The sequence below is a fragment of the Lissotriton vulgaris genome, chromosome 1_2, assembly GCF_964263255.1.
Source record: "Lissotriton vulgaris chromosome 1_2, aLisVul1.2, whole genome shotgun sequence".
Taxonomy (NCBI): domain Eukaryota; kingdom Metazoa; phylum Chordata; class Amphibia; order Caudata; family Salamandridae; genus Lissotriton; species Lissotriton vulgaris.
In genome coordinates this window covers 253,410,876-253,430,122 of record NC_141686.1, presented here as the reverse complement: position 1 = coordinate 253,430,122, position 19,247 = coordinate 253,410,876, and positions in this window count along the sequence as shown.

The following is a 19,247-nucleotide window of genomic DNA, read 5'->3' as shown; positions in this document are numbered from 1 at the left end:
ACAGAATGGGGGGCTCATTTGCAGGGGACTTATCCGCTGATGTTTGCTCACTGTGCTCAAGAGAGACCTCACCACTAGCAATCAGAGCCGGCCTCTTCTCCTTTTGATCAGGCTCCTCACCTCTCAATAAAGCATCTGAGAAGCGTATTTGTCATCAGCGACACCCTTTCTCACCCACTCCCACTCATCATAGGGCAACAGAAGCTAGACCCTCTTTACACGGCTAGCATGGGTGCACAACTTATGAGCCCGGATCCTGAGTGCTGTTTGGGTGGCAGCAGCACCTGCCTCGGCTCAAAGTAAGACTTCCGCTGGTATCTTCGGATGTCGATGCAGTCCTCATGTTGGATGGTGTGTCCAGGCCCCTCCGGTTGCGGCTTCAGTGTGTCTGCTCTGCTACCTGCTGATGAAAGGAACAAAGGTCTTTAGTCAAAGCATACAAATAGTCTGTCAACAAAGGGTCAAAACAATTTGGTCTCAGGACACCCCAAACATTTGCTGGGCGGTGTGGATTGGAATGAAAAAAACATCTCAGGCCTATCAATAAATTTGTGCTAACAATAGGTAATACATTACATATTTGACTTTTCCACTGTATTACCTGTGGTCGGACGTATGCGTTAATTCTAAGAGAAGAGAAAAATAAAACAAAACAGACATGTTGTATTCCCGCAAAACATTTGCTTGAGAATCCTCAAAAAGGGAATTTCAAACCGCTATTCCTATAGCATGCACACAGCGTCTACTTTGTTAACCCTCACTGTTGTGCAAAACCTCAAACACTTCTAATATTCTCTTTTTTTTTTTACTCAAAACAGTCTGGGGCGTCTTCTCTAATAAAGACTATCAGTTTATTTTCACAGACTAGCTAATAAAGAACTAGCAATGTGCTTGTACGACTACAATAATGAGGACAGGCTAATAAAAATTAGAGAAGAGGAGGGAGCAATATACATGTTCCTCCGTCCCCTGGTCAGGTCGATTAAGTCCTTTGGCATCTCGGTCATCAACTACGCCGATGACACACAACTTATATTCTCCTTTGAAGGTAGAGCTCCTGTATCGCAGGAGACTTTCCACCACTGCATGACAGCGACCGCAGAATGGCTGAGTTTTAATTCCCTGCAATTTAGCAGGTCTAAAACGGAGGTACTGCACTGCTCGTTAGATCGCATCCCCCGACCTCTGCCACCGGACTTTTGGCCTTTCTCTTCCCAGGGCTCTGGGTTGGCGGCAGACTCAGTTCGTAATCTGGGTGTGATGATCGAATCCAACTTACAGCTAGACATGTTTGTTAATAAAACTGTGGCTACGTGTATGATGCTGCTCCGCACTTTGCGGAAGATTCTTTCTTTGCTCCCGGTTCACGCCTGACCAGAAGTAGTGCGCAGTATCATTTTAAGCAGGCTTGATTACTGCAATGCGCTACTTCTGGGTGCACCAGCCACCCTAGTGGGTAAACTGCAGCGAATACAGAACATAGCTGCTAAGCTGGCCCTTTCTAGGCGGCGTTCTGACTCCTCTTCCTTGGCGCTTATGGACCTTCATTGGTTGCCAATTGCCCAGTGTATTGATTTTAAAGCACTTTGTCTGGTATTCAGGGCCCTACACGGGCAGGGGCAGTCCACGCTGCAGGCGATGTTTTCCTGGTACACTCCTTCTAGATTTCTATGCTCTTCGTCAGCCTGTCTGGTGGTAATCCCTAAAATTGTGAGGACTCGGATGGGCGGACGCTCTTTTAGATTCTCTGCAGCTAAACTGTGGAATTCCTCACACCTTTCTTTGAGAAATAAGGGGGGCCTTATCTCCTTTAAAAAAGGATTAAAAATGTACCTTTTCCCTAGGACAGTGTAAGATTGTGGCAAAGTAACAACGCGTATGGTTGGTCAAAGTCAAAGCGCCAGGATACCCTTTGGGTGACAGTGTTTGCGCTATACAAGTGTGCCATACAATACAATACAATACAATAAACTAGAATGGAGTACCCGATTCACAGAACTAATTTAAGACAAATTCCTGAAATTACTACTTTTGGTATTCACAGAAGTTAGGATTTTGTCTTAAGACAGACTTAAGACAGACTTAAGACAGATTTAAGACAGGCTTAACTTAGGATTCTGTCTTAAGTCTGTCTTAAGTCTGTCTTAAGTCTGTCTTAAGACAAAATCCTACCTTTTGTGAATACCAAAAGTAGTAAGTTTAGGATTTTGTCTTAAGTTAGTTCTGTGAATCAGCCCCGGAGACTTTATGCATTGAAGGGGGCAAAAAAACGCAAACTTGGTATGCTGATCTGGGGGGTAATTCATGATCATTTGGAGATGGGGTAGTTTTACTTGGTATAATTATGAATTATGTCATGTGATTTTTACATTTTACATTTACATTTATTTTTATTTTTTTCGAGATTGTTGTCTCTAAGCTCTCATTGTGGAATAATAAATAAATAATGATAAAAAAAAATATGTGTGCACATATGGAGATGCAAGTACCGGCTGTTCAAGACATCAATCCAACTACCACCCCTAATCCATCTGGTAACGGCAAAGGGCCAGCTAAAAGAATAAATCACGAAGCAACCCACTCTACGGCCCCAAACCCTCACGAGGCAGACCGAGACACGAAAGCCGGCCCCAAAGGTTCTCCTGGAACACCCAATTTGCCACTCTCCAATTCTGCAGAGTGTGTGGAGTCCACGAATCTTGAACTAAAGGCAGTGACCACTAGCAGCCCTAAAACACAAGAAGAAACTTTCAAAGAAGGAAAGGTTATGCAGCACAATGGGCAAAACTCCAAGCAGCGAAGGAAACAAAGGAGGAAAGGGCGTCAAAAGAACTCGCTCATAAAACTATACTTCCAAATTTGACCAAATCTCCAGAGTGGTTCTCAGCAGGTACATAAAGGACCCGGCATGTCAAAAATCCAACAATTGGACCAGAAATTAACTAAAGCTCGGATCCCAATAAGCCCAGTAGGAATAGTAGAGGACCACCCAACCGATCATAACCAGTACCTAATTAATCACCAAGATAAAGTGACCTGCAGCCATCGGTCTAACACTCATGGAAAGGAGGACCCCATAACGGGCGGACACCCAGCAGCCGGCGATATTAATCAGCACCTACCCTTGGTTGTCAAATCCAACTTAGAAACCAAAATCGAAATGATCACCCACCAACAACCAAGTACCGGAGAATACCCTAATCCCAAAGAGCGAAGACCCATCAAGGGTAATGAAGCGGAAATACCACAAATGAGATCTTCAATTGAAGAGCGAGGCTGCAAGCGTCTATGTAGCAGAAACCCAGTGAACAATTGTCAACCAGCAACTTCAAAAATAATCCTATTCATCCCAGAGTACAAGTCAAAAGGACGATGAGATACCCTAAACCATGGTAATATTCTTCAAATATTAAATTTGGCCGGGATCAGAACCTAAGATCTGCTGTCAGTAGAATTTGAAACCCTCAAACATCTCTCGGACCAAGAGATAACTAGGACAGAATGAGCATCACCAGAACTATCAGAGAGGATTTTCAGTGAAGAATCCCAGTTAGAAGCTTGGGGGATCCGAGTGTATCAACACCGACCAGTTGGCTACCTGGACCCACTGCTCCAACATCATTTAGACTCCAACAAGAGGTCACCCAACAGCTCGAGAGTGCGTGGTCAAGTCATCTCAGTCCTCTAGGGAGCCCGCAGCACCTCAGTAGTAGGTCCAGACGCATCTAGCCCCACAATTGGGGATCGTCGGAGTCAAGAACAAGGCCATCCACCAACTGATTGGTCCTGGATATCAAAAACCATAAATCTAAGAACAAGTTCAAGTTCAAGTTCAGAAATTTGTATAGCGCGCTACTCACCCAGAGGGTCTCAAGGCGCTTGAGGGAGGGGGGTGCTTAACTTATCGAATATCCAAGTTTTTAGTTGTTTTCTAAAGGAGAGGTGGTTCTGTGTAAGGCGAAGGTGGGTAGGGAGAGAATTCTAGGTTTTGGCCGCTAAGTAGGAGAAGGATCTTCCCCCCATGGTGGATCTATGGATGCGCGGAATTGCGGCGAGGGCTTGATTGGATGATCGTAGTTGACGGGTGGGGGTGTAGAAGGACAGTCGCGTGTTGAGGCATTCGGGTCCTAGGTCGTAGAGGGCTTTGTGTGCGTGGGTGAGAAGACGGAACGTTATTCTCTTGTTGACGGGGAGCCAGTGGAGGTCTTTCAGGTGACCGGATATGTGAGCTTGACGGGGGATGTCCAGTATGAGTCTGGCTGAGGTGTTTTGGATGCATTGGAGTTTTTTCTGTAGTTTGGCTGTGGTCCGGCGTAAATGGTGTTTCCGTAATCCAGTCGGCTTGTGACCAGTGCGTGGGTGACCGTCTTTCTTGTTTCGGTGGGGATCCAACGGAAGATTTTTTTAGCATGCGTAGGATGTTGAAGCATGATGATGAGACGGCGTTGACTTGTCTGGTCATCGAGAGGGAGGAGTCCAGGATGAAGCCCAGGTTACGTGCGTGGTCCATAGGTATGGGTGCGGTTCCCAGGGCCGGTGGCCACCATGAGTCATCCCAGGCAGAGGGGGATGAACCTAATATGAGGACTTCCGTTTTTTCCGAGTTTAGTTTTAAACGGCTGTTCTTCATCCACTCAGCTACCTCTTTCATTCCTTCGTGTAAGTTGGTTTTGGCGGTGTTTGGGTTATTGGTGAGGGAGAGGATCAGCTGGGTGTCGTCTGCGTAGGAGATGATGTTGAGGTTGTGTTGGCGCGCGATGGAAGCGAGGGGACTCATGTATATGTTGAAGAGGGTGGGACTGAGTGATGATCCTTGTGGTACGCCGCAGATGACTTCGGTGGCCTCTGATCTAAAAGGGGGGAGGCGGACTCTCTGGGTTCTTCCGGCGAGGAACGAGATGATCCAGTCCAATGCTTTTCCTTTTATTCCGACGTTGTTGAGGCGTTGTATGAGGGTGCTATGACAGACTGTGTCGAAGGCTGCGGAGAGGTCAAGTAGGATGAGGGTGGCTGTTTCTCCGTTGTCCAGTAGAGTTCGAATGTCGTCTGTTGCTGCGATGAGGGCAGTTTCGGGGCTGTGTTTGGCTCAGAAGCCGGACTGTGAGGGGTCGAGGGATTTGTTGGATTCAAGGAAGGCGGCGAGCTGACTGTTGACGGCTTTCTCAATGACTTGGCAGGGAATGGGAGGAGCGAGATGGGGCGGTAGTTCTTAAGTTCAGTGGGGTCTGCTGTGGGTTTCTTCAGAAGGGCGCTGAGTTCGACATGTTTCCAGCTTTCCGGGAAGGTAGTGGAGTTGAAGGAGCAGTTGATGACGTCGCGGAGATGGGGTGCGATAATGGAGTCTGCTTTGTTAAAAATGTGGTGGGGACATGGGTCGGTTGGCGAACCTGAGTGGATGGAGTTCATCAGGTGGATAGTGACTTCAGTGGTGATTGGGTTCAAGGCGCAGAGGTTGTTAAAGTGTGGTTTTGGTTCGGGGGTGGGTGGAGTGGACTGGTCATCTGACTGGTTTTTAAAGCTGTTATGTATGTCGGCGATTTTGTTGTGGAAGAATGAGGATAGGGAGTCGCAGAGGTCTTGGTAGGGAGTGATGTCGTTGGTGCCGGCGGTGGGGTTGGTAAATTCTTTGACGATGTTGAATAGTTCCTTGCTGTTTTGGGCGTTGTTGTCAAGTCGATCCTTGAATGCTGATTTCTTGGTGGATCGGATCAGTTGGTTGTGTTTGCGGGTGGCGTTCTTGAAGGTGGCCAGGTTGTCAGAGGTTGGTTTTTTTTCTCCAGGCTTTCTCGAGGGTACGGCAGAACTTCTTGGATTTCTTAAGTTCATCGTTGAACCAGGGGGCTTTTTTGCTACCTTGCTTGATTTGATGGTTTTTCAAGGGTGCTAGTTCGTCGGCGCTGTGGGTGATCCATTGAGTGAGGTTGAACAGGCAAATAGGCACGGGAACATAAAACTCTGCTCATGGAACATAAACGGTCTCGGGACCAAAATCAGCAACCACTCACTACAGTCATATTTTCAAAAATCCGACCAAGTACTCCTACAGGAAACCTGGTTGGAGGAGCCCCTACATCTCCAAGGTTATAAGACCTACCACCTCCCTGCAGTTCGTAATTCAAACCACGGCCACTGTAAAGGAGGTCTAACCATCTTTGCTTCGATCAAAGTTATATCTACAGGTAAAGAGCTAATAAGCAAAAATGTTACTTCCCTTGAAATAATAGCAATTCGGTTTGAAACGCTGGGCCAAGGCAATCCACAGCATCTAACTTTGGTAAACATCTATATTCCGCCTCAGAGTAAGAAGAACCGTGCAAAGCAGTTAATAGTCAAACTGACAAAACTAATAACGGAGGAAGAAAACTCGAGCTTCGTTATAACAGGGGACTTTAACATGCTTCTTGCAGAGGGTCCAGATCCATACAGCCCAGAAGACGACAACCATCGAGCATGGGGGATCTTCTCACAGGATGAATACAAGTGGGGCAAACCAACTAAGACCTCCAAGGACTTGTTGAGAGAGCTGGAAAGTCTATCACTGGTAGCGCTAAATGGAAGCACGCAAGGGGATAGTACCCAAGCTCCAACTTTTCACAGCAACCTAGTTAACACTGGTTCCTTCCTCGCCCTACCACTTTTTAGCTTAACAAAGGACTTTAGGATTGGGGTGTCAGATTATAGCGACTATCAACCACAAGAGCTCACTCTTGGTATCTTGGGCACCGCCTTAACATATGCAAACCTGGACTCCCATTTAATGATGAGACACCAGCACAGAAGAATCAGATGCAAAATACTTGAGCCAGAAAAGCTATCTGCCGCCGCAAAAACCCTGTGGGAGGAAACCAAACCCTCGCAAGGAAATATCGTCCCCTTCTGGGAAATCTTCACTAAATCCTTAGGTCAATTGGCTCCTTCAGTCGACTCACAACTACCCAAAAGTGAACACCACAAAAAACAAACTGTTGGGATCGAAAAATGCCAGCGTATCCTCCTTTCGTCAAGCCAGCATGCCGAACTAAGACAAATCATGGGAGATATAAACAGAGCAATCCGCTCCCTTCGCCGAAACAACTTGATCGACGGACCCGTAGAGGCTTTAAGAAAACTTCGGATCAGGAAAAACAAAATCATTTGGGGCGCAAAAAAGGACAACGCAAAATCACTATGTGCAAAACTATTGTATGACGCTAAAATGCGCGAGGTTCTGGCAAACGGTTAAGAGCATTGAGAACCCATTGGCATCTGGAATTAATTCACACATAACGGAGGATGTTTGGGCAAAACACCTACACACCTATTTCAACTCTGAACCACACAGCAATCTGCAAAAGCGAGCTGAGTACCACGCTGCCCCAGCACCCCATTTCCTCGAAGAGTATGGGTTACCACTCAGTTTCTCTCCGAAAATGATTGAGAGCAGAATCAAGCAAAGCCACCAAGAGGGAGCCCCCGGGCCCAATGGCTTGCCACCAATATTATACAAACAAGATCCAAAATATTGGTCCAGCGCATTACCGTCACTCTTTGACAACATCGCCGACACAAGATCAATCGCAGAACCATGGAAAGGCTCAATTATCTCCCCCAGCTATAAAAAAGGCTGTAGGAGCAACTCAAAAAATTACAGACTTATAGCTCTTATCGACATTGAGGCCAAATATTACGCAGGCCTCATACTTGCCGAATTACAGGAATGGGCCAGAGAAAAAACATTAATCCCAATCAATCAAACAGGGTTCCAGGAAAACATGGGAACTACCACAAATATTCTTGCCCTCTCTCTCCTAGCTGACCCCACAAAAGCAACGAGACAACCATTATTCGTTTGCTTTATTGATTACAAAGCCGCTTTTGACAGCATTGACAGAGGGAAACTATGGTCAAAGTTAGCTGGATGAGAAATCCGACCCGCTCTCCTGAATCAACTCATTCTATTACACACGTGACATGGGTTCAAATAAAACTGGGGAGTGGCTCCCTCATGTCTAGGTGAATTCCAACTACCAGACGTTTAAAGCAGGGCTGCGCCCTTGCCCCAACTTTCTTTAACCTCTTTGTGGCAGACCTCTCAATTGAGCTAGACAACTGAAATCATCATGCACCAAATCTGGGCGGCCTCCCCCTTTCAAATTAATTGTACGTTGACGATCTGTTACAATCAGTCAAACCCAGGTTGGCTTAAAGCATTTACTCAACACCACTACAACTTTGCCTCAAACAATGGGTTGGAAATAAACGTAGAACAGTCTAAAATTATGGTACTAAACCAGCGAAGCGCAAAAAAGCGACCGAAGTGGCGGCTGGGTGAGAGTGAACTCGAAGTGGTCAAAGAGTACAAATACCTGGGAATAATGTTTGACAATAAGGGGACATATGACCAACAAAAAGAGGCAATTCAAAGGCGAGGGACACTCCTTGCGATCACCTTAAAAAATCTTTAAAATAAAATAACTGGTCCAAACCTCCTCCCGCTGCTCAAAGTACTCCAAGCAAAACTCTTACCAACGATAACCTATGGCAATGAGGCCATGCGAGGGAGGGATGAGACAACCCTGGACAAAACGGTCGCCAAAGCGCTAAGAATGATATTCAAGCTCCCAAAATACACTTCCCCAGCGCAACTAAGGCTTGAATTTGGATTACCAAACCAGGCAATCAACCGGAAAGGCACATATGCTAAAAGCTGGTGTAAAATAAGAAGCGCCGTTGCCGGATCATTAAACTCATTTCTATGGAAAGAAATTTCAAGGAAAAACAATTCCCCCACCATGTGTTATCTCCAATCAGGGCTCAGCGTGCTAGCTCTACGGAACATCTGGGAATCTGGCCTTCCTTTTAACAACGTTAAAGCGCTGGTCAACAAGTCGATAAAACTCGTCTCCACTGAAAAAGACCAAGCAGACTTAACTAAGAGGGCACATGGCTGGTTTGTGATCCAAAGTTACTCAAAATGCTCCCCACAATTGTACCTAGGGTCCAGTTTCAACAGATTGCTAAAGGAAAGTTTCTTGGCAATGAGAATGGGGATTTTACCTGTTAAAACCCACATGCCCCCCTGGAAACGCTAATTTCCAACTACCCTGTGCAGATTCTGTGGAGAAAACAAAGAAGATGTGCTGCACTTTCTGTGTATCTGCAAGGCTCTTGACCGGGAAAGGAGAAAGCTGTTGAAGCCACATATAAATGAAATGCAGATCCGGTCCTGCAGACAGGCAGTGAAGGCGTGCTTTGATGGGGCCAATATCAGAATAGTTTGCAGCTTTGTCCGTTTTATGAAAGAACTACAAACAGAAACCTGAGTCAACCTCGCACGCCCATGTCCTCCTGCCAGGCGGCTGTACTTGATTCCTAACCTGCATAGACAATAAAACTGGTGAGCCACGACCCAGCAATTGACCATTTGATCTATGGCCACAAGCGATGATCCAAGCCTGGGCTTCACAAACAGACTTTGCCTATACTAAGAAGTTTACTTCAACTTTATCACATGTATTTTTAACCATTTTAAACCCTTCTTTTTAGAATATAGTAACCTTGTTTTTAAGTAAATATGAAATCATGCTATATACGTGTTTTTTATAACTGTATGGACTGCTAAGATTTTAATTAATCAATCAATAAAGACTTACTTACTTACTTACACCCTCAGCAGGCACCCTCGTTTACCGGCCCCCCGGCCCTTGACCCCCCATTCACCAATACCATGGTAAACCTCATCGCACCCCAGGCTCTCCCATCCACCGACTGCATCCTACTTGGAGACCTCAACTTCCACCTGGACAACCCTAGTGACCAGAACACCACCACCCTCCCGGAGAACATTGCCAACATCAGGCTCAAGCAGCTAGTCACCACAGCAACCCACATAGCCAGACACACGCTCAACCTCGTCTTCTCCACCAGCGGGAACATTCACCTACAGCCAGACCACAAAACTCTGCTGGACCAACCATCATTGTATACATCAAGGCTTAACCATACCTACTGTAAACCACCGCCATCATTGCCCCCTCCCATCGCAGCTGGATCAAAGCCACAGACGAACTTCTCATCAACTTCCTCAGCACAACCACTCTACCAATGCTTACAGACACCAACACCACAGAGCACAACCTCCACCGTGGATCTCCAAGTGCCCAGACAACATGGCACCCCTCAAGGAGAAACCGGGCAAACAACACTCGAAGAAGGTCAACTGGTTCACTACCCCCTCGACTAGTCCGGACCCACGTGCTAACGGCTCAAGAAGAGCTGGAGCAACAACAGCAATCAACTCCGCAACACAGTCACCCTTGCACCATGGCGCAAGGGTGCCTGTGTCGGTGCATGTCAGCCATTGTGCTCCATCGTAGGGAGATTATTCCTGAGTCCCTTCCGACAGTTTAACGCCGCTGGTATGCCATTTTCTTGACTTACCTGTTGCATAAATCTTGCACCACGTTGTGTCATTTTTACAAAGTGAACCATCTAGTCATATGCATGACCTTGTGAAGCACTGTGCCATATTATACCTTTCATCAGGTATGATGTATGCAGTTTGGGCGTTTCCAGTTAACAAAGCCTCACAGGTGTGGTGCAGAGAAGAATCGCAGATTTCAATGCGAAAATTCTACGACGCCACTGCGTCAAAACCTTAAGCCTGCCTCATGGCAGGCGTACGGGTGACGCAGTGCCATAGGAATAGGCTGGCCCTATGCATTGCTGGAGTTGCGTCATACTTGCAACATTACTGCAGCAATGCGTGACTTTAGCGCTGACATATATGTCAGAATTCCAGATGTATTTGTCAATGATTGCAACATTGAGCGCCATACATTGAATACGGCGCATACATGGTGTCAGAAGGAGGGCACAGTGAAAGGTGTAGCAACACTAATTTGTCGCAGGGATGCAACACTTTTCATGAATGGGGCTCAGGAACCGGCCCTATATTATTGATCGGGCGCATCCCTGACCTTTTGTTTTGGTGCTCGGTAGTGCAGAAATAGTCCTTGCTGCGCTGTCCAGCACCCAAACATCTTATATGTGGACCCAAGTGTTTTCACTAATTTTTAAGACCAGCTATTTGTTGGTTTTAAAAAACGGCCTCTAATTTGACTTAGCAGTAGTTTTGGGGGTTATCGCCAGATGGGAATTTAAATATCGCAAAGTGACATTTTGTAACTTCCATGTGTGCTGCATTAAGCAACACACATTGAAGTGACAAAACTGCATTTAAAGATTGTTTATGTGCAGGAAGTGACACCTTCCTACACATGAACAATCTTCCCCTGCACACAGACACCTTTACACTATGGTGCAATGGTGCCTCTGTAGGCACTAAGCTGCTAAACTTAGCAACAGCGCAGGGGAAAGTGCAAGGCTGCACCATATTCTTGTAAATATGGTGCAGCCTTGCGTTTCTGAAGTGACGGAGTGAGGCGTTAAGCCATGACGGCTAATGCCTCACTCCACCACTTCTTTGTACATATGATCCAAAATGTGGTCCATTTAAATTATTTAGCGCCACTGTACTAGCCACACATTTATTACTGCAATTTTCTTATGTGCTGCTGAAAAACTAAAATGTTTGCCGCTATCGGGTCGAAAGGTCGAAACCATTGTGGGAGGGCGATTGTATGGAGAGTTTTAAATCCCAACATTAACAGACACTGGTTTCTGTGCTACATTAGGAATCTATTGACCCTCACTGTATTACCTGCACTGTACATATCTTTTATCACTCAGTCTTTCAATGTGCACGCCCTCAAGCACTTGAATACATTTATTTATCACTACATACTATTGAATATACATTTTTGACAAGGCGAGGCTTCTTTGCTTTGTCATTGCGTGTTCATATAACTCTGCACTAATAAATGAGCTGCAGAGGAGATAGAGGTTTTTTCAACTCAACATTTAAAGTAACATTTAACTGTGGAGTCGGCAGTACAAGGGTGCAGTACCGCAGGTCGTTACTAGATGTCCCTGTAGAGTCAGCAGCACTCAGTATAGAACCACAGGACGCTGTTATCGAGTTTACTGATATTAAACGCACAGAATTAATTACTTAATGAATGACAAAATTATTTATCTAATAACCACTTACTATGATCAAAGCCTCCGAAAACATTTCTACACACTATGCCTCGAAGATCTCTATTAGTACGTAAAATAACAAGAGATATGAAGTCCATTCTGTCTGTACCGGATATGATGGAGCAGGGTTACCATTTTGTAACCTAGCCAAATCATGAAGACCCCTTAAAGCAGAGTTTTAACAAACATGTTGTGTGATACTAACCAACACAAAGGGGAGATTTTGCATGGCAAAGTTTGAATAAAACTACTAAAAGCATGTGAGTGAAAAGCATGTGTAACTTGTGTGTGCATCAAAAGCATACTAGTCTATGTATCCGCAGTCTTACTTATGCACATTTGTAAGTTGTTGTCAGGGCTAGGGTGGCTTGTGGTCTAGGGCCCGCCCCACTCTGCATTCGGAGTTGCCCTTGTGGCAAAATGCATCAGTCCTCTTTGGGAGGGCGTTGGTGGCTGATGTGCTTTAAACCTGCTTGTGCTGTTAGGTTGTATCCCTGTTTGTAGGTTTGTGCAGGTTTTCCTGTCCTTTGGCTGCTGGTTGCTATGTTTCCGCCTAATGCGTGAAGTTTCGCATGCTCACGCGTAATGAGTGAGGTTTGGCATGCTCACGCGTAATGAGTGAGGTTTGGCATGCTCACGCGTAATGCGTGAGGTTTGGTAGCCCGGTCGCAAACGTGGGCGCCGTAAGCACGTTGGCTTACGCGACCGCGCCCTGTCTCCTGTGCTCACTATTCTGGAATCGTCTGGGGAGTGGCTGTGTTCTCTTCTTGCTCCCTCTCCCATTTGCAGAGTCCCAGCTGTTTTTGACGAAGGATTCCATCGGAGGCCTTGAGGATCGTTTCCAAGGGGCGTGTCAGTATCCAGCTTGCTCCTTGTGCAAGGTCATCGGTTGGAAGAGCCATTTCGGGGACGTTTGTCCTTCAAAGGTAGTAGAGTAGGTCGTACTCTACAGGTAGGACTTATCAATCCTAGTTCTCGGCGCTAAAGTCCTTTGAGTATACTTTCTTGATTCATATTTGATAAAACTAATAGTTTATGTTATGAGGAATAATTAAAAGCACAGAAGTGTGAAATCATTGATATATTTTGCTCTTTGAAAACTGCGTTTACATCTTGTTGCTGGCAAGAGATGTTTAACTTAAAAGTGCAAAGTATGTGAAAGCGCGTGCATTCATTTTTAAAACTGTTTGTTTTTGCGCAACTCTTTCTTTGAAATGTCTTTAGGGAGAAAAGGTCAAGAGGAGTTTTAGCTATATCTGAAGACAAATATAGCAGTGTGATTTTGTATTGGTTTGCTCACAGAGTTTTGGTAAAGAGGTTATTTACTAAGGAGTGAGTTTTGTTTTTGCTTAAAGAGAATCTGTCGCAATTCACAAGAGAATAACAAAATTATGATAAGAATGTTTTGTCGCTATTCACAAGAGAATAACAATATGGTGAAAAGGTTGTTGTGAAAGATTTGGTATTTATTATCAAGAAGTCTAATGTATCTTCAGTGTCTGTGATTAAGCAACAGGTTTTTGCAGAATAATTCAGCTTTGGCTCTAGGTTCCAAAGCCAATTTAGATTTACGGAATGTGTTGTTACTAACTTTTCCTTTCCAGATCTCCTTCCCTGCTGTCCCCTTCCTAACTCCCTTTTCCCCCCCGCTTGATCACTCCAAGATTCTGTGTAGTAATTACATTCGGAATTGGAGGTATCGAGAGGTGGGTCTTTATAATTTCACGACAGATCCTGAGGAAAGCGTCGCCTTGACAGAATAGTGAGCCCACGAATTATTTTTTCCTCCTGGTCTGTACGTGAAGTCATAATGACCACCATCAATGACTTAATGTCTGCAATCATGCGTATTCAAGCAGATTTAAAGGAAACCATGGATGTAACTGCTTTGTTAGCAGCTAAAGTAGAAAATATTCAATTACAGAATACTCCCCTTCCGGAAGAGGTTCAAGAAACTGGTGTTAGTAGGGGAAATACAAACATAGCTGTTACTGTGCCCCCTCAAATTCCTTTGGCAGCTCCTGAACGTTTTTCTGGGGACCCCTCCAAGGTGCAAATTTTTTTGACTCAGATCGAGTTGCATTTTGCTTGTAGACCTACTGCGTTTCCAACCCCACAGTCTAAAATTGCGTTTTTAATTTCCTACTTGACCGGAGATGCCGCAAACTGGGCAGTTCCTTTGGTCAGACAAGATGACACTTTGCTTTACAATTGGAAACGATTTGTGGAGGAATTTGAAAAAGTTTTTGATCGCAGAACTGTTACTCTGTCCGCTGATCGAGAACTACTTCAATTGAAACAAGGCAATAGGGACCTTGTTTCTTATCTGTCTCATTTCAACAGATTAATCGCTGAAACTTCTTGGCCAGAGGAAAAAAGAGCAGCTCTCTTTTATCAAGGTTTAAAGGACGATCTAAAAGATGTTCTGGCACAAATTGATCCCCAACCTGTAATTTGCTCTGAATTGATTAATCTTACGCTGCGCTTAGACCATAGACTCTCTGAACGGAGATCAGATAAAAAAAGAACGGATAAACCAAGTTGGAGATCAGAAGCTAAATCTAGGCCTCAATTTGCAAATTCTGAAACTGGTTCAGAGCCAATGGAAATAGGAACTTTAAGACAACCATTGTCTAAAGATGAGAAAGATAATCGTCGAAAGAATGGACAATGCCTTTATTGTGGCCGAAAAGGTCACTTCGTGAAGGACTGTTTAACGAAACCAAAGGGAAAATTTCCTAACTCTAGTAAATCAGCTGCTCTGGAAAAAACAGATCCAAAATCGGAAAACTAACTGGCCCAAGATGTTTGAAGGGAGATCTCTTGGGTACTATTGCCTTCCCTTCTGTGAACTCATGCGTTTCTAACTACAAAGCTCACTTCAGGTTAGCTGTACAAATCAGGTTAATTCATGAAACATGCCAAATGGAAGTTTTAGTCGATTCTGGAGCTACAGGAAATTTTGTAGATTTAGAAACAGCCCAGCGTTTAGGAATCATCTGTGAACAAAAAGAGACTCCAGAAATAGTGCAAGCTGTGGATGGAAAAATTCTAGCTGGAGGTCCAGTAACCATGCAAACATCTAAAGTTGCTCTGTTCTGCGAAGATGCTAAGCAACAAGTACATAAGGAAGAGCTTCAGTTTGATGTGATCCAAGCACCCCAGTATGGTTTCATTTTAGGAATGCCTTGGCTTTGCTTACACAATCCAACCATAGATTGGCGAAAGAGAGAACTGGTTTTCCTATCTGATTTTTGTCATTCGTCTTGTCTCAATACCTCAAAACCAATTCTGAGTCAATTGGCCACAGCTGAGGAAAAAGAAACATTGTTACCAAAAGTTTACAAGGACTTCGCAGAAGTTTTCAGTGAAGCTAAGGCAGCCATCCTTCCTCCTCATCGAAGCTATGACTGTCAAATCGATCTTGTACCTGGATCTAGTGTACCAAATTGTCGCATTTATGCTTTATCTGAAAAAGAGAATCAACATCTAAGACAATATCTCGATCAATATCTTGAAAATGGATTCATCCGCCCCTCCAAGTCTCCGGCAGCGTCTCCTTTATTTTTCATTCCGAAAGCTAATGGGGAATTGAGGGCTTGCATCGATTATAGGGCGTTGAACAAAATCACAGTCAAAAATAAGTACCCATTGCCTCTCATCCCTGTTCTATTGGACCAAGTTAAAAAGGCAAAAATCTACACTAAGTTGGACCTCAGAGGAGCCTACCATTTGGTTCGTATCAGGCAAGGGGATGAATGGAAGACTGCTTTCAAAACCCGATATGGATTGTTTGAGTACTTGGTGATGCCATTCGGGCTGTGCAATGCACCAGCTGCTTTTCAGTTTTTTTTGAATGATGCCTTGAAAGAGTTTCTAGATCTCTTTGTTATTGTCTATATAGACGATATTTTGATCTACTCAGATTCTGAATCTGAACATGAAGGTCACGTCAAAAAGGTTTTGAGCACCCTGCAATCTCATAATTTGTACTGCAAATTATCTAAATGTGATTTCCATGTTCATGAAGTTGAATTTTTAGGAGTCCTCCTCACTCCAACTGGCATGAAAATGACAGACAGAAAGATCAAGGCTGTTGCTGATTGGCCCACTCCGACATCTGTTCGAGACATTCAGTGCTTTTTGGGATTTGCAAACTTTTACCGCCGCTTCATTGATCACTTTTCTGCTGTAGTAGCTCCCATCACACGATTGTTGAGAAAGAAGGTGAACTTTGAATGGTCCACAGAAGCTGAACTTGCATTCCAGAAGTTAAAAAAGGCCTTTACTGAAGCTCCAGTTCTCATGCATCCCAATGTGGAGGAACCCTTTATCATTGAAGCTGACGCCTCTGATGTAGCTATAGCAGCCATCCTCTCTCAAAGACATCACACCACTGGACAAATGCATCCGGTTGCTTATATGTCTCGAAAATTAAATCCCGCAGAGCAAAATTATGTAATAGCTGAAAAAGAACTATTAGCTATTCTAGAAGCCTTTAAAGAATGGAGACATTACATAATGGGAGCGAAATTTACTGTAACCGTGTACACTGATCATAGAAATTTACAGTTTATGAGCTCAGCCAGAATGTTGACCCCGAGACAACTCAGGTGGATGATGTTCTTTGCCGAATATGACTTCATAATTACCTTCCGTCCAGGCCAAGACAACAAGAAAGCTGATGCCCTGTCCAGAAAAGACTCTTCTTTGCATCGCTTTGAAGGAACTCCTCAACCAATAATCGATCCAGGCAAAGTAATTAATGTACTTTCGGCAGACCAATTTTTGGAGAATATTCATGAAAACTTTCCTTCTTCTCTGTGGAAATCATGGTTGAACTCCAATGCTAACCAAACCATCAAAGAAGGGATACCTTTCCATGGAAAACAAGTTTATCTGCCCTCTTTGCAATTACAAGAAACTGTGTTTAACTGGTTACATTCACATCCTATGGCCGGGCATCCAGGCCCTCGGAAGACTGTGGAGAAAATACAAAAGATTTTTTGGTGGCCAACGCTGCAAAAGGATGTGCTGAAAATGGCTAATGATTGTGAGATCTGTGCAAGATTTAAATCCGATCACACTAAGCCTAAAGGTTTTCTACAGGTTCTACCGACACCAACTGAACCATGGAAACATATTTCTTTGGACTTCATTACTGATCTACCACCAATTCAACACCATACTGTAATTCTAGTGGTTGTGGACAGTTTAACCAAATATGCTCATTTCATCCCTTGTAAACAGCTACCCACTGCGGGACAGTTAGCACAAATATTTCTGCGACATGTGGTGCGCTTACATGGACTGCCTTCAGTATTGCTTTCGGATCGAGGGTCTCAATTCTCTTCCAAATTCTGGCAGCAATGGTGTAAAGATCTACACATCACCTCCAACATGTCCACTAGTTATCACCCCCAAACTGATGGGCAGACTGAAAGACTGAACCAAACTTTGAAACAATACTTGAGGTGTTATGTTACGGACTCTAAGAAATCTTGGTTGGATTTGCTTTGGATTGCTGAATTTGCGTATAACACTTCGCCACATTCATCAACCGGTTCCTCTCCGTTCCAGGCACTCTATGGCTATGAACCTAACGCCATACCATTGACTATGGCTAAAGATGATGGTGGTGTACCAGCAGTTAGAGACTCTGTACAACTCATGCAAGCTATTCACCGTCAAATTCAGGAGCGCTTGTTGCAAAGCAAGAAGAAATACAAAGAGCAATATGACAAAAAACATCGTTCAGGTCCTGTGTATGCCCCTGGGGATAAAGTTTGGTTGTCTACCAAGAACTTGAACTTCAAGCACAAAAGCATGTTTCAACCTAAGTACATTGGTCCTTACCCAGTTCTTCGACAGGTGAACCCTGTGACATTCAAGTTGTTGTTGCCTAAGTCTCTAAGAATTCATCCAGTGTTTCATACTTCCCTCCTTAAACCTGCTACTCAGAATCTGGCTCCCCGTCCAGCTCCGATTTTGGTTCATGGTAATTGGGAGTATGAGGTGCGAGACATTTTGGATTCTAGACGTCGGGGTTCCAGGTTGTGGTATCTTGTCTCCTGGAAGGGATACGGTGCTGAAAATGATTCCTGGGAGCCGGCTGCGAATGTTCATGCCCCACGCTTGGTGCGCCGTTTCCACCTCCTCCACCCTCTAAAGCCGGGCCCTAGACCACTCTTGGGAGGGGGGTGTAATGTCAGGGCTAGGGTGGCTTGTGGTCTAGGGCCCGCCCCACTCTGCATTCGGAGTTGCCCTTGTGGCAAAATGCATCAGTCCTCTTTGGGAGGGCGTTGGTGGCTGATGTGCTTTAAACCTGCTTGTGCTGTTAGGTTGTATCCCTGTTTGTAGGTTTGTGCAGGTTTTCCTGTCCTTTGGCTGCTGGTTGCTATGTTTCCGCCTAATGCGTGAAGTTTCGCATGCTCACGCGTAATGAGTGAGGTTTGGCATGCTCACGCGTAATGAGTGAGGTTTGGCATGCTCACGCGTAATGCGTGAGGTTTGGTAGCCCGGTCGCAAACGTGGGCGCCGTAAGCACGTTGGCTTACGCGACCGCGCCCTGTCTCCTGTGCTCACTATTCTGGAATCGTCTGGGGAGTGGCTGTGTTCTCTTCTTGCTCCCTCTCCCATTTGCAGAGTCCCAGCTGTTTTTGACGAAGGATTCCATCGGAGGCCTTGAGGATCGTTTCCAAGGGGCGTGTCAGTATCCAGCTTGCTCCTTGTGCAAGGTCATCGGTTGGAAGAGCCATTTCGGGGACGTTTGTCCTTCAAAGGTAGTAGAGTAGGTCGTACTCTACAGGTAGGACTTATCAATCCTAGTTCTCGGCGCTAAAGTCCTTTGAGTATACTTTCTTGATTCATATTTGATAAAACTAATAGTTTATGTTATGAGGAATAATTAAAAGCACAGAAGTGTGAAATCATTGATATATTTTGCTCTTTGAAAACTGCGTTTACATCTTGTTGCTGGCAAGAGATGTTTAACTTAAAAGTGCAAAGTATGTGAAAGCGCGTGCATTCATTTTTAAAACTGTTTGTTTTTGCGCAACTCTTTCTTTGAAATGTCTTTAGGGAGAAAAGGTCAAGAGGAGTTTTAGCTATATCTGAAGACAAATATAGCAGTGTGATTTTGTATTGGTTTGCTCACAGAGTTTTGG